Source organism: Onychostoma macrolepis, chromosome 15 (assembly GCF_012432095.1).
Source record: "Onychostoma macrolepis isolate SWU-2019 chromosome 15, ASM1243209v1, whole genome shotgun sequence".
Taxonomy (NCBI): Eukaryota; Metazoa; Chordata; class Actinopteri; order Cypriniformes; family Cyprinidae; genus Onychostoma; species Onychostoma macrolepis.
Window position 1 is genome coordinate 10,945,884 of NC_081169.1, and position 13,118 is coordinate 10,959,001.

Consider the following 13,118-nt stretch of genomic DNA (forward strand, 5'->3'; position numbering starts at 1 on the left):
TAGACAATGACATCTCTGAATTCAATAATGAAATGCCTTTAACTGAAAATTGAAAATTGAGTGTTTAATCTTATGATTATACATTACTGACACTCTATCCTCTAATTTGATACTGTTAAGTGCTTTGACACAATCTGTATTGTTAAAAGCGCTATATAAATAAAGGTGACTTGACTTGACTTGACTTTGATATCTTCATTGCTGCAGCTCATGGAGACAAACCACGTCGAACACAAGCTTTCATTCACCTCAACCTCGTGGGTCCCAAAGCCGTCGAACGTGAACTGTCCTTTGTTTATGCACAAGAGGTGAGAGTTCCCGGTGAAAATGACAGTGTTATTATTACACCGACTGAGTCCAGGGAAGACCCTGACTGCTTAAAGAGAAAGTTCTGTGAGATTTCTGCTCCCCATGTTAGCATCACAATGGAACGACACAAGTTCACATGAGATCACAGAAGCCCAGTGAGACTTTTGAATCTTATGTTAGCGATTTAAAACTAAAAGCAAAAAGCTTCAAATTTGGTACATTACAAGACGAGCTTATTCGTGATCGACTTGTTTGTGGAGTACTGTGACGGATCAGTGGCCCTCCCCCTCATTATCATCACCACCCCGTCCCTTATTCGCCGCCCTTCACCAGGCTCCCGACTGGAGTGGGTGGATGAGAGGAGGGGCGTGGGATCAACGCGGGCTGGCGGCGTGTGATGAGGCACAGCTGGACTGAATGAAGCCTCATCACCGCCGCTGTTAAATGCCCAGCGCGCCTCTCCTCGAGAGACCAGTCTCTTCCCCCGTGCATGCACGCTGGTGTCCTCGTGGGTCCAGGAAGGGTGCGTAGAGGGACATCGCGCCGCCGGAGATGTGAGCTGCAGAACCCGCGGTCCGGGAGAACGCCGCACCCGTATTACGGCCGTCGGGCCAGGATGCCGGGCCGATCAAGTCCCGCCAAAGGCCGAGGAAGAAGAGGAAGAGCCGCCGCTCAGAAGAAGCCGCCGCCCCTCGTAAACCGGACCAGAGCGGGAGCGCGTGCGGCCACCGGACTCCGCCCCTTCCCTGGACCCTTCCCCTTGTGAACACTGCCCTCCTGCACAAGCCCCGCAGCACGACGAGGACACCAGACCCCCCTGTTTATTTTGGACATTTCTTTCCCTGGACACTTTATTTTGTTAATAAAAGCCTCTCCGAGGCCTGACACCACACCCACTGTGTCTGTCGTTGGCTCCTCCCGTCACAGTACACAGTGACATTCTGAGAAAATCACTGCTGCGTGATACAGAACTCACTTTAACTAAAGCCATCTCAGCATGCCAGATCTATGAACAAACTGAACAGCACACTAAAGACCTTGCAACACTCCAAACAACAACTGCTACGGTCAATGCTGTGCACCAGGCGTTTGTTGGAAAGAATAGACATTTCAAATCGAAACACAAACCAGACAGAAGCACCGCTGACCATAAAGAACTGTAACAATTGTGGTAGTGACCACCCAGCCAAAAGAGATAAGTGTCCTGCATTTGGTCAACAATGCAACGGCTGCAAGAAGTGGAACCACTTTAAGAAATGCTGTAGGTCCACTCAGGCAAACCAAGCAAAACATCGGGTAACACTTTATATTACGACCCGCAAACAACTGCGTGAGTAAACCGAAATTACGGTGTACGTTTCTGTAATTATAGTGTACTTCCGTGTAGGTAAAAGGGAACAATATGTTAAGTTTTGGGTAATAAAGGGGTAACAAGCAGATATACGACCTGCAAAGAACTGCGTAAGTAAACTGAAATTACGGTGTACGCTTCTGTAATTATAGTGTACTTCCGTGTAGGTATAAGGGAACAATATGTTAAGTTTTGGGTAATAAAGAGGTACAAACAGATATACAAGCAAATTATTTATAATGTAATTATTTTAAAACTAACAGGTACCTATTCTGTTAATATATTCCAGGCAAAAATTGTACGTCTGCAATGTAATTACAGGGTAATTTTGACATATATGGGTTGTAAATTAAACTTATATATATGGCTGTATGTAAGCACAGTATGATAAAAATTGAATCTGAAACAATTTTATAAACAGCTGATTTCGAAAAACATTGGCAATGCTATTTATTGGCTTTTCTTACTAAACTACTTAACGTTAATCCAAAAAATTTGTTTCTGATATGATTTTAATTTAGAACGTACCATGTAGTACTTAGTACTTACCTTATCACATTGTATTGCAATGACACTTAAATGTGAGGGCAAATATACTGTGTAATTAAAACGTTTTTTGTTTTGTTTTCTTAATAAGAGTACCTTTCTCTGTAATTACTGTGCAAATAGTGTTGTTTCGTATTGTTACATAGTAAGTAGTGTTTGTTACCCGTTTCAACTGTGTATTTACAGGGTAAGTGTAACTCCTGCGGGCTGTAAATTAAAGTGGCACTTGTTACCCCCTTGTTCTGTGTAGTTACTGGGTAAGTGTAACTCCTGCGGGCTGTAAATTAAAATGGCGCTTGTTACCCCCTTGTTCTGTGTAGTTACTGGGTAAGTGTAACTCCTGTGGGCTGTAAATTAAAGTGGCGCTTGTTACCCCCTTGTTCTGTGTAGTTACAGGGTAAGTGTAACTCCTGCGGGCTGTAAATTAAAGTGGTGCTTGTACTTGTGATTACAGGTGACAATAATTTTTTTTTTTTTGTACAATTTGTTTAAACCAATTGTTTGTTTTCCCTGTTAAACTGTTGGCGATGATTGTTATTTATACACTTTGTACAGTGTGATTTCAAGATTATTTCTGTTCTGTTTACAGTTTGTACAGTGTTATACACTTATAATTACTGGGTAAGTGTAACTCCTGCGGGCTGTAAATTAAAATGGCGCTTGTTACCCTCTTGTTCTGTGTAGTTACTGGGTAAGTGTAACTCCTGCGGGCTATAAATTAAAGTGGCGCTTGTTACCCCCTTGTTCTGTGTAGTTACAGGGTAAGTGTAACTCCTCCGGGCTGTAAATTAAAGTGGCGCTTGTTACCCCCTTGTTCTGTGTAGTTACTGGGTAAATACAACATTAAACCAGTATGCTGAAACAGACAAACCTAGCTTCACCATTAGCATTATCAACAAATTTCTAAATTAGTACTTGTAAAAGAACAGTAGCACAATTAAACCAAAAACATTTATTAAAACAAGTTTAACAATAAACAATCACAATGTTGAAATGACATCAACACTGTACAAACTGTAAACAGAACAGAAATAATCTTGAAATCACACTGTACAAAGTGTATAAATAACAATCATCGCCAACAGTTTAACAGGGAAAACAAACAATTGGTTTAAACAAATTGTACAAAAAAAAAAAAAAAATCAATGCCGAAACTTATTTTTTATAGGTAGCAGCTTATTTTCTTTTTTCATGTCCTCAATTTTCTTCCGAAGTTGGGGACAGGAGGCCACAAATTGCTGCAAGTCCTTGGTATAGGACTGCAGAGTTGTCTCTGGGGTATAAGTAGGAACAGAAAACTGTTCCCCATCTGATGCTATTGTCACCTGTAATCACAAGTACAAGCGCCAATTTAATTTACAGCCCGCAGGAGTTACACTTACCCAGTAACTACACAGAACAAGGGGGTAACAAGCGCCACTTTAATTTACAGCCCGCAGGAGTTACACTTACCCAGTAACTACACAGAACAAGGGGGTAACAAGCGCCACTTTAATTTACAGCCCGCAGGAGTTACACTTATGCCGAGTTCACACTGCACGATTTTAGCCCGATTTTTCACTTGCCGACAGGTTTTGATAAATCGCCGACAAATGCCCGACATCGGAGGCAAATCGGAGCTCGTTCACGCGAGTGACAATCGCGCAGTGTGAATTACCAAAGACGCGATCTGAGAGAATGGCCGACACGTCGCCGACGCCCGTGAAATATTTGGCATGCTAAATATCTGGAGCTGTCGGCGATTCACAATCACGCTGTGTGCAATGATTTCTGACTGAAAACTACATCACGATGACCTTCAGCCAATGAGAGACAAAGATACAGGGCAGAGGGAAGTTCGGTGAGGAGTTATAGACCATATCAGTATTTTAATATGTACAATTATATCATGCAGAAACAAGCACAAACGCTTGACCAGCCGCAACATCAGCATAACAGTTACTGCAAAATTATTTTTTACCACTCTTTGCAGAACACAATCCCTGTTCCCTGCATCTCCCTCCTGCATAATCTGTTTTTGTTTTTGTAGCTGGAAATCAGCACACAGACAATTTGCGGGCTATATTTTTTTAATACTTCCAGTCTCGCTGGAGAACAACGGGCTGACGTTCTCGCGTTATTTCCTTATTACTTCTCGCGTGTGTTTTGTTGTGAAACGTAGTTTGCGGATCAGACAGAGTTGTCGGTGATTCTTCCTATTGTGAAATCGTGCAATGTGAAAGCCCCTGTCGCCGATCCATCGTGCAATGTGAACACAGCAGTGACTGAATGCTTCCCCAGATAGTCACGCAGTGTGAAAACAACAGCGATCCGACGAGTTTGAAAATCGTGCAGTGTGAACTCGGCATTACCCAGTAATTACACAGAATAAGGGGGTAACTTTAATTTACAGCCCGCAGGAGTTACACTTACCCTGTAAATACACAGTTGAAACGGGTAACAAACACTACTTACTATGTAACAATACGAAACAACACTATTTGCACAGTAATTACAGAGAAAGGTACTCTTATTAAGAAAACAAAACAAAAAAAAAACGTTTTAATTACACAGTATATTTGCCCTCACATTTAAGTGTCATTGCAATACAATGTGATAAGGTAAGTACTAAGTACTACATGGTACGTTCTAAATTAAAATCATATCAGAAACAAATTTTTTTGGATTAACGTTAAGTAGTTTAGTAAGAAAAGCCAATAAATAGCATTGCCAATGTTTTTCGAAATCAGCTGTTTATAAAATTGTTTCAGATTCAATTTTTATCATACTGTGCTTACATACAGCCATATATATAAGTTTAATTTACAACCCACATATGTCAAAATTACCCTGTAACTGCATTGCAGACGTACAATTTTTGCCTGGAATGTATTAACAGAATAGGTACCTGTTAGTTTTAAAATAATTACATTATAAATAATTTGCTTGTATATCTGGTTGTACCCCTTTATTACCCAAAACTTAACATATTGTTCCCTTATACCTACACGGAAGTACACTATAATTACAGAAGCGTACACCGTAATATCAGTTTACTTACGCAGTTCTTTGCAGGTTGTATATCTGCTTGTTACCCCTTTATTACCCAAAACTTAACATATTGTTCCCTTATACCTACACGGAAGTACACTATAATTACAGAAACGTACACCGTAATTTCGGTTTACTTACGCAGTTGTTTGTGGGTCGTAATCTAAAGTGTTACCAAACATTGTTATACCAAAACTGTCCACAATGTTGAACCACAGCAGACAAATAGTGAAGAGAGTGAATCGTTCTTCATTGACGGAGTAACTGCAGAGTCCGTTGATTCCATGACCAACCCGACACAAAAAAGTGAAATGTACAGCACTGTACACATATATGGCAAGCCGGTGGAACTAAAAGTGGACACCGGAGCCAAGTGTAATGTAATGGATTAAGACACTTTCCAGCACCTGCAAAAAGGGGAAGAACTAAATGTGTCAAACACAACAAAGCTAATAACATACGGTGGCAACGAGCTGCACACACTTGGCACTGTCACACTACCATGTTGTCTAGCCAGCCAGACTTACGACCTGCTGTTTTATGTCATCAAAAGCTCTGCACAGCCACTACTGGGTCTACCTGATTGTCTACACATGGGACTTCTTACACTTAACAAGGAAGTCCACCAGCTGAACACATCCAGTCAGGATGAATTTACAGACAGAATTCTCACCAAATATGATGACCTTTTCAAGGATGAGGTGGGAAGAATACCTGTCACATATTCCATGAAAATCAACCCCACCATACCTCCCGTCGTCCGACCAGCAAGACGCATTCTAGTCGCCATGCAAGACAAGGTTAAAAAGGAGCTTCAACGAATGACAGATCTTGGTGTTATTACGCCCATTTCCAAACCAAGTGAGTGGGTGTCTTCCATGGTTGCTGCTCATAAAAAAGACTCTAACAACATCCAAATTTGTATAGACCCTAGAGACCTGAACACAGCTATTCAAAGACCCCACCACCCAATAAGAATGGTTGAGGAAGTTGCGACCCAGATGTCAAATTCCACCATCTTTTCTGTGCTTGACACAAAAACATTTGTTTTGGCAAATATCCTTAGACCATAAATCATCACTACTCACAACATTCAGCACCCCTTTTGGCCGATATCGATTCCTGAAAATGCCTTTTGGCATAAACTCGGCTAGTGAAGTTTTTCAACACTCAATGGAGCACATTTTCGCTGGATACCCTTGTGCTGTCATTATAGATATTTTGGTTGGTAAAAGAACACGATGACAACCTAAAAGAGTGCTTGAACGGGCGAGACAAGTAAATCTCAGGCTAAATCCACTGAAATCCAAATTCAGACTGAACGAGGTGACCTATGTGGGCCATATCTTCAGCAGTGACGGCCTGCATGCTGATCCATCAAAGATTAAAGCCATCAGTGAAATGCCAGAACCCACCAACACAAGTGCTCTTCAGAGATTTCTTGGCATGGTCAACATGGGCAAGTTTATCCCTAACCTCAGTGACATATCTGCCCCACTCCGCCAGCTAAAGACACAGTAGGGTGTTGGCTGCAGCAGCACCAGGATGCTTTCAAAGCCTTAAAAAATGCCTTACATGCCCTCCTGTCGTACTACAATGTCGACAAGCCTGTCACTTTAACATGCGACTCCTCACAGTTTGCTTTAGGAGCTTGCTTGCAGGACAATAAGCCTATCGCTTACGCCTCACGGGTCCTCACACAAACTGAAATGTGTTATGCGCAAATAGAAAAAGAGCTTCTCGCTGTAGTTTTTGCTTGTACCAAGTTCAATGATTACATCTACGGCAAACCAGTGACCATTGAAACTGACCACCAGCCTTTGGTGACAATCACCAAACGTCCAATACACGGCACTCCTGCTTGACTCCAACAAATGTTGCTTCAGCTCCAACGATACAACATCACCATAGTCTACAAAAAAGGAAAGCACATGTACATAGCAGACACCTTGTCACAGGCCCCACGAGCAACTGAACATGAACAGTCCAAGGAAGAAAACACCTTTAAGGGAATGAATGTTTGCAATATCTCACCATCACGCATGGATGAACTTAAACGCCACACAGTAGACGACGTCACACTACAGATGCTTGTGAACACAATCAGGCAAGGATGGCCAACTAAACTGCACAGTCTTCCCCCAGCAATGCGACCATTCCACCCATACAGACATGAACTGATCACAGATGATGGACTTGTGTGGAAAGGCCACAAAGTGATCATCCCAGAAACACTTCAGCTGGAATACATGCAAATTGTGCATAGGGGTCACCCTGGAACTGAATCTACCAAACAACGTGCACGTGGCATATTCTTTTGGCCTACCATGACAAAAGACATTGGTGTTTACATCACATCTTGTGCCACATGCAACAGCACCAAACCCAACCAGCAAAAAGAACCCTTCTTCAGCTGCATGCAATTCCAAGCCTGCCATGGTCAAAAGTAGCAGCTGATATCTTCGAATGGAACAGTCACCAATTCTTGGTGCTTGTCGACTCGTATTCAGGCTGGTACGAGATTGATCAGCTCCAGAATTTGACCTCATGTGTCATACAAAAGCTAAAGAGACATTTTTCTGTTCATGGATCACCTCAAACCTTATCACAGACAATGGGAGATAGTTTGTGAGCAAAGAGTTTAAAGATTTCGCCATGGCCTGGGACTTTGTTCATAAAACTAGTAGTCCAAACTACCCTCAATCAAACGGCCTAGCGGAGTGCGCAGTCCGCAGCGCTAAACAATCCATGGAAAAGTCCAAACGAGATGGCACTGACATCTATCTCAACTTGTTGAATCTGCAAAATGTTCCACGAGATCCCAAGCTTGGCTCTCCAGCTCAGAGACTAATGTCCAGACAAACCCGCACCACCCTGCCAGCTGTCACTCCACAGCTCTTTGCTGGAACCTTCTCCTTTGGCTTCCAATGAGATTCATGCACAGCTGACAAAGAAAAGACAGTGTCAAAAGAACAGTTACGACAAAAATATAAACAACTGAGCACACTCTCAAAAGGGCAATTAGTGTGGATGCAAACCCCTCGTGATTATGACAGCAAAGGAGTTGTGACGGAAGTCTGCAGCGAACCAAGGTCTTACATTGTCCTGTCTGGAGGAAAAGAATATAGGAGGAACCGCAGACATCTCCTAACTGTGAAAGAGCCTATGCCAAGTCAACATGATGATGATGGTCACCAGGTAATCCATGCTCCAACCAGAGTGAATGATCCAGTTGCAAAAATACCAAATGTACTTGTTCAAACAACCACAGGTCGAGTAACCTCTCAGTCACACACACAATTGAGAGCCAGTCCTTATGTGACACAATCTGGACGCACTGTTCGCCCTAACTCAAAGTACAAGGACTGAAATGCTTGATATGCTGCTGAATTGCACACTCATTTTATTTCATTGGTTTTCTTGGTTAACAATACCAGTTTCTTTATAGTACAATAAAAGTTTTATTTACATTTTATTAATTTACAATCAGTGTTGGGCATGTTACTTTAAAAAAGTAATTAGTTATAGTTACTAGTTACTTCTCACAAATAGTAACATCATTATAAAAGTAACTAATTACCAGGGAAAGTAATTATTGTGTTACTTTTTTTAAAATGTTCAAATGTCAAATAACTTTGGATGCCCCCAATATTAAATATGTTAAAATTAATAAAAAATGGACACTAAAAAGAATAAATTATTATTATAAAACATTGTACATTAATCTACACTATTTATCTACTGACACTTAGTATCAGTCAGTCAAGCATTATAATATAATATTATGATAATTTTATATTATATGATGATAGAACTTTAGTTATTAGAATAACCAAGTATGAATGCATATTTATCATCAATATAAACGCACTAAGGATTAATGAGCTGCTGGGTTCATGAATATTAATCACGTTGTCTGCATTCGCTCGAATTGATTTGCTGAAATCAAAACAGGGACGATAATAGGTGAGGGCCAGCCAATGAGATTGTCGTTTTGCGCATTAGCTCCGCCCACTTCCATGAAAAACCGGCAGTTCTTAAAAGCTGAAGAATTCCAAAGGAACACCATTATTTTGACAGGAAAATACAACAAAGAGTATCGTTTACATGTAGCGCGTCACTTCTGCATGTTATGAAAGACTCTCTTGCTCTGTATCTTTCTTTGCCTGCCTGTATGTGAGAGAAAGCGACGGTGAGTCGTGCGCCTTCACACTAGAGTTTATGGGACGTCAAATACAGCTACACTGCGCATCCACTCAGATGAACTGAAAAAATTAATTCTAATAATATAATATAGTAACGTCACATTTTATTGTCAGTAACGGTAACGGCGTTGTAACGGGGAAACAGTAATTTGTTTGATTACTCATTACTGAAAAAAATAACGCCGTTAGTAACGCCGTTTATTCATAACGCCGTTATTCCCATCACTGTTTACAATACACAATAGTTCCTTTTGGTTATTGCTGCTGTTTCAATATACCTTTGTTCTAGTAGAGGTGTGTATAAAACAAAAGGGTGAACTAATGTTCACTGTGCAGAAGAATTCTGATGTAAATGCATCCAGAGTCTAATCTTGTTTTATGTTTCTTGTTTTATGTTTGATACCATGCTTAGGAAAGGGGATGTAGTACATTGATATGTAACATCACTAATTGTATGTGATTACGTGGTCACTCTATCTAGCCCCGCCCCCCTCTTAGTGTGTGGTAGTCGAATGTTAAGCATCATGTGTATGTGTGGTCAATAAACCCACAGATTACGAAGCAGAACTCTTTGCCAGTTTTATTTATATTGTACGAGTCAACACACCTAGGAATATACCACCCCTTGACAGGTACCGGTGTAACAATATAATCAGTGTTATTCACCTCATCTGTCAGTAGTTTTAATGTTGTGGCTGATCAGTGTACTGTATCCTGACTCAGTTATCGTAGTAAAACTGCAAACTATTAGGCAACTGATCAGTAATTTTTTTAATTTAATTTGTTGAAAGCTGGAAAAATGGACTAGTGAAAAGATCTGAGTGACTTTGACGAGGACCAAATAGCCATGGCCAGATGACTGGGCCAGTGCATCTACAAAGCATGTTTCCGATATGTAGTGCTAAGTACCTACCCCTACCAAAAGTGGGGCGAGGAAGGACAACCGGTGAGCTGATGTCAGGGTCATGAGTGCCAAAGACTACTTGATGCACGTAGGTAGCAATGGCTAGCTAGTCTGGTGTGATCACATTTAAGAGCTCCTGAAGCTCAAATTGCTGAATAAACATGCTGACCATGATAGAAAAGTCTCAGAAAACACAGTGCATACAAGTCAGAGTACCCATGATGACCCACCGATGAAAGCACCTACAATGGGCACATAAGTATCACAACTGGGCCGTGGAGAAGTGGAAGAGGGTTACCTTGTCTGATGAATCGTTTTTTCTTTTAGATCGGGTGGATGATCCATATGCATCATTCACCTAGAGAAGAGCTGGCAGCAGATGCATTATGGGAAGAATGCAGAGGTAGTGTTATGCTCTAGTCAATGTTCTGCTGGAAAACATTGTGTCCTGCATTCATGCATTACTTTACCTGCATTACTCTGAAATTTACCCCCTACCTAAAGATTGTTGCAGACCATGTAAATCCCTTCATTCAAACGGTGTTTCCTGATGGCTAGTGACCTCTTGCAGCAGAATAAAGCACCCTGCCACACTGCAAAAAAATTGTTCAGGAATTATTTGAGCAGCATGACAACGAGCTCAAGGTGTTGCCTTGGCCTCCAAATTCCCCAGATCTCAATCCAATTGAGCATATATGGGATGTCTTAGACCAACAAATCCAATCCATGGAGGCCCTGCCTCGCAACTTGCAGGATCAAAAGGATCTGCTGTTGATGTCTTTGTGCCAGATACCACAGGACACATTCAGAGTTCTATACATGTTATGTCCATGTTATGACCCTGAGATATCATATGTTACATAATTTTCTTACGTCAGCATCTCTGGTGTTGAGACTCTGTTCTCTTTCTGTTATGGCTTTAATTAGGAATTAGGAATGGTTTCAAAATTTGAATTAAACAAGTTTGCAATCCAACCTTCAATTTATCCATAGCCGTAGCCAACTACAGTATGAAATCACAGAGGTCCGAACCTTGGTCAATTTTTCATGTTCAAACATAAAATGTATTCTCTGAATGACTAATTTGCCGTTAAAAACTCCTCATATGAGTGTCTGCATGTATAATTCAGTTTAGACCAGGGCTGTCCAAACTACGGCCCGCTATCACTCCTGTGGCGGCCCGCGAGGGATTTTTAAAAATGATACGAATCTGCAGAGGTGGGCAAACTACGGGTGTTTTCGTCCGCCTGTGAGGCAGTTGGTCCAAAATAGCTAATTTGATGCATTATCAGTAAAATCCAATAGATGGCGCTGTAGCCTGTAGTGCAGTATACAACCCCTGATTTACACCGTCCCGCCGCGGCCGCAGGAGCTGATCGTGGCCACTCCAGTCAATTCCTTGTGTTTACACCACCAGCCACGCCGCAGCTCTCCGCGCTGCTTCACTAAAGATAGGCTCCTAGTCTATTTTTGAGGGACGCCTCGTTCAAGACGCACAGCAAATACAAAATAAAAAGTTGTTTTTTTTCTTGCAAAGATATGCTTTTTTCTTCTGTTTTTCACACACATTTGTATGAAAATGGATATAGTACTGTTTTTTTTTTCTGGATTATAAATTGCGTTGTTTTGTTTTTTTCATCTGAAACATGCTGCGATTTCCAAGGTGACTTATATAAAGCAATCAAGGTCAAGCGCAAAGCGCGCACATTAGGATTGGTGACGAATGAGAAAAAGCAAGTGAGTTTATTTTGAGTTTGTATTGTACATTATCTTGCAACCACGCCGCTAGTTTCAGTTTCCCTTTAAATATTTAGGCTGGGCGTTTATAATATATGTTTAGAGTGAATGCCACTATCATTTGTGTTTGTTTTTTAACTTATATTTTGGTTCTTTTTTCTATTCTGAACTCTGCTATATTTACTCTTTTTTTTTTTTTTTTTTTGGAGTGTGAGGAATATACATGTTTCTAATGTTTGTAAACTTTTTGTTTATTGTACATTATTTCTGAATAAAATGAACAAATGTGTCTTATACATCAATCAACTTGTACACCAATGCAACTCTCATGTGCCATAAAAAAAAAACATCATTAATGAGTGTCATAAAGTGCTCAGAAAAAAAATTAATTAATTAAAAAATTAAAATGGTACAAGAATAGAACTGCCATGTAGGCCTATGTACAAGTATACATACAGTACAGTAGTAAGTGAGAGTCAGTTTACAAAAAAAAAAAATCAAAGCTTCATTTGTCATAAACTTATTATGCGGCCCCTCACTTAATGTGAAATACTTGATGTGGCCCTCGAGTCAAAAAGTTTGCCCACCCCTGGTTTAGACAGTTTGCAATAATGTTTAGCATCCATGGTATGAAAATGATAGCTGCAAGACGCTGGGGAGTGAATGAGACTTGAGAGATTTGTGAGTGGGTGCGGGAACAGCCTCCGCCAGATCCAGCTATTATAAGTGTCTTTGGACTTGTTTTTTCTGCTTAATTTGACTCTTTAGAAAGTTAATAAAGTGGGAAGTCGCAGTTTAGGGTTAGCAATGTATTTACCTTATCTTATTTACAAAAGATTTGAACTAATAACGATTTATTTGTATTTATTTTTTGTTTTTTTGTTTGTTTGTTTGTCATAGCTATATCTGGAAACACTGCATCCATCATCTATCATCTATATATTAGCAATGGTTATTAATGAATTGGACATTTTAATTGGATATTTGCCAATAATGGATTTGTTAGCAATAGCAGATTTATATAAAATCTGTTGCA